Source organism: Chiloscyllium plagiosum, chromosome 45, assembly GCF_004010195.1.
Source record: "Chiloscyllium plagiosum isolate BGI_BamShark_2017 chromosome 45, ASM401019v2, whole genome shotgun sequence".
Classification (NCBI taxonomy): domain Eukaryota; kingdom Metazoa; phylum Chordata; class Chondrichthyes; order Orectolobiformes; family Hemiscylliidae; genus Chiloscyllium; species Chiloscyllium plagiosum.
This window is the reverse complement of record NC_057754.1, coordinates 11,473,897-11,477,428: the sequence shown is the minus strand read 5'-3', so window position 1 is coordinate 11,477,428 and position 3,532 is coordinate 11,473,897. Positions and strand designations below refer to the sequence as shown.

The following is a 3,532-nucleotide window of genomic DNA, read 5'->3' as shown; positions in this document are numbered from 1 at the left end:
TAGAGACATGGTGAAAGGGGAGGGAACACTGATGGAGGGAGGGGACACGGTGACGTGGGGGAGGGAACAGGGTGACAACAAAGAGGACACTGGGGATGGGGAGAGAGGACGCGGTGAGGAGACACTGGGGGAAGGGGACAAGTTCGCTCACTTTCTTGCAGATGTCCTGCTGCCGCACATTCTTATGAGGTGGATGAGCTGGTGTTGGACTGGGGTGGACAAAGTTAAAAATCACACAACACTAGGTTATAGTCCAATAGGTTTCTTTGGAAGCACCAGCTTTCGGAGCGCTGCTCCTTTGTCTGCTAGCTGTGGAGTAGGACCATTAGGCACAGAATTTATAGCAAAAGCTTATAGTCTCATGCAACTGAGATGATATATTGAACAAATCGAAATTGCTGTTAAGTCTTTCATCTTTTTGAATTGGTTGCAGGTTTCAGTTCATTAACATATAAATCCCAGCACGACTTTCAAGTCACATTCTCGAGATTGGGGCAGCACTATTGCCTCACAGCACCAGGGTCCCAGATTCAATTCCAGCCTCGGGTGACTGTCTGTGTGGAGTTTGCACATTCTACCTGTGTCTGCGTGGGTTTCCTCCGGGTGCTCCGGCTTCCTCCCACAATTCAAAGATGTGCAGGTAGGTGAATTGGCCATGTTAAATTGTCCATAGTGTGAGGTGCTTTAGTCAGAGTGAGATGGGTCTGGGTGGGTTACTCTTTGGAGGGTCGGTGTGGACTGGTTGGGCTGTAGGGCCTGTTTCCACACTGAATGTAATCTAATCATATCTCAATGTTTTATACAAAAAAGTGACATCTCAGCTCAGACAATACATTAGAGGTGTGAGGTTAAGGTCTGCCTGTATCCCAAAATTGAGTCAGACTGGTTCTATTCCCAACATAGGAATTTATAAAATATTATATGGATTGACTGGCTGCAAATTGTAGGTAAAAACAAGGACTGCAGATGATGGAAACCAGAGTCTAGATTAAAGTGGTGCTGGAAAAGCACCGCAGGTCAGGCAGCATCCTGCTGCAAATATAAATTCACTCCATAGATTTATATGTATGTGCATGGGAGAGAGGGGGAGACAGTGTGTGCATGTGAATGTGAGAGTGTGTTTGTATGCGCGCAAGCTTGGTGAAGTGAGTGTGATGGAGTATAAGCCTGTGAGAGGGCGTATGCATGGGTGTGAGTATGTGGGGGGGTGTATTTCTGTGTGTATGAGAGAGGGTCTGCGTGTGTGAGTGTATAGTGCAGTGGGGTCACCTGTAGTGTGACATGAACCTGAAGTCTCGGTTGAAGCTATCAGCCTCTGCTCAGCCACTCTGCATTGTTGTGTATCCCAAAGTCCACCTTGGAGGATGGTCACCCAAAGATCCGAGGCCAACATTGGCTGAGTCACATGAGTACCTGCTGTGTACGTGGTGGGTGCTGTCCCCACTTGTAATGGTGATATCCATGCCTATCCTCTGACACATCTGGCAGTGGTTGCCATGACAGGGTTATATGGTGCTGTCATCGATGTTGTCCTGGGTGGTTTGCTGCGAACAATGGTTTGTTTAAGGTTTGGTGCTTGTTTCATGGCAAGAGGTGGAGGCAGAGGGTAGGTCTTGGCAAGGTACTCATCCTCACTCATCATGTGTTGCAGGCTGAGAAGAACGTAGTGCAGTTTCTCCGTTCCTGGGAAGTACTGGACAATGAAGGGTACCCGATCGGTTGCAGTTCATGTCTGTCTCCTGAGGAAGTCATTACAGTTTCTCACTGTGGCACATCAGAACTGGCGATTGATGAGTTGAGTATCGTACCCTGTCCTTAAGAGGGCATCCTTGAGCACCTTCGGGTGTCCGTCATGTTCCTCCTCATCTGAACAGATCCAGTGTATGTTTAGGGCTTGTCCATAGGGGGTGGCTGTTTTAATATGTTTTGGGTGGAAGCTAGAGAAGTGCAGCATCGTGCGGTTATCCATGGGTTTGCGGCAGAGTGTGGTACTGAGGTGCCTTGATGAAGATGCATGTGTCCAAGAATGAGACAGATACCTAAGAGTAGTCCATGGTAAGTCTGATAGTAGGATGAAATTTGTTGTTATCACTGTGTAGTTGTTTCAGTAACCTCTTGCCATGGGTCCAGAGGAAGAAAATGTTGTCAATATACATGTTGTATGGTGTTGATTGGAGGTCCTGTGCAGCAAGGAAGTCTTGTTCGGACCTGTGCATGAAAATGTTGTGTATTGGGGTGCAAAGTTGGTCCCCATGGCTATTCCATGTGACTGGATGAAGTGCTGGTTGTCAAAGGTGAAAACGTTGTGGTCGAGAATGAAGTGGATGAGTTGTAGGATGGCGCTCGAAGATTGGCAGTTGTTGGTATTGAGTACTGAGGCTGTTGCCCTGATGTCGTCATTATGCGGAATACTGGTGTAGAGTGCTGAAACATCCATTGTGATAAGGAATGTTCCTGGTTCGAATGGTCCGTGGGTGCTGTGTTTCTGTAAGAAATCTGTAGTGTCGCAATAGAGGCTGGTGGTCCCTTTGCCTGATATAATGGGACAACCAGGTGTGTTGGCTTTGTGTATCTTTGGAAGGCAGTAGAAATCCCCAACACGAGACACACTTGGGATGAGAGTGCGTAGGGATCCCTGAAGGACTGAATCAAAAGTCTTGATCAATATGTTTAGTTCACAAATGTGTTCTTTGGTCGGATCAGCCAGTAGTTGCATAGGACCTGTGTGAGAACCTCTCGGACGATGTCAAAGGCAACTTGAAACCCACTGTACAGGGGACCACCAGCTTCTGTTGTGACACTGCAGATTTCTCACAGAAACTCAGCACCCACGGGCCAGTCAAACTGGAAACATTCCTCGTCACAATGCACATTTCAGCACTGTACACCAGCATTGGCCACGATGTTAAAAATCACACAACACTAGGTTATAGTCCAACAGGTTTAATTGGAAGGACTAGCTTTCTGAGCGCTGCTCCTTCACCAGAACCACCTGATGAAAGAGCAGTACTCCGAAAGCTAGTCTTTCCAATTAAACCTGTTGGACTATAACCTGGTGTTGTGTGATTTTTAAACTTTGTACGCCCCAGTCCAACACCAGCATCTCCAAATCAATCCCCACGATGACGACATCAGGGCAACAGCCTCAGTACTCAATACCAACAACTGCCAGTCTCCAAGCATCGTTCTACAACTCATCCAATTCATCCTCGACCACCTTTGACAACCAGTTCTTCATCCAAACACACAGAACAGCCATGGGGACCTAATTTGCACCCCAATACGATTAGTGGGTTGGGGGCCCGAGGGAAGAGCGGGAATGGTCAGTGGTCTGGTAGCCCAAAGGGGGAGCGGGAATGGTCAGTGGGCTGGAGACCCGAGAGGGGAGCGGGAATGGTCAGTGTGCTGGAACACGAGAGGGGAGCGGGAATGGTCAGTGGGCTGGAGCCCCAAAAGGGGAGCGGGGATGGTCAATGCGCTGGAGGACTTGGGGGAAGCGGGGACAGTCAGTGGGCTTGGGCACAAGTGGAGC

At 48.5% G+C, this 3,532-nt stretch overlaps 1 long non-coding RNA gene across 3 annotated transcripts in view; it reads left to right on the top strand.

Annotated features, from left to right (window-relative positions):
- Positions 1–3,532, top strand: part of LOC122543963 — a 44,906-nt gene that overhangs the window by 24,219 nt on the left and 17,155 nt on the right. Inside the window, exon 4 of one of the 3 annotated variants that reach the window (XR_006310213.1) lies at positions 1,652–1,794. The exons of 1 other annotated variant lie outside the window; for it this stretch is intronic. This is a non-coding gene — a long non-coding RNA (uncharacterized LOC122543963). Of the gene's footprint in view, positions 1–433; positions 478–1,651; positions 1,795–3,532 lie in introns of those variants that run through there. One more of the 3 variants, XR_006310215.1, reaches the window with a different exon arrangement.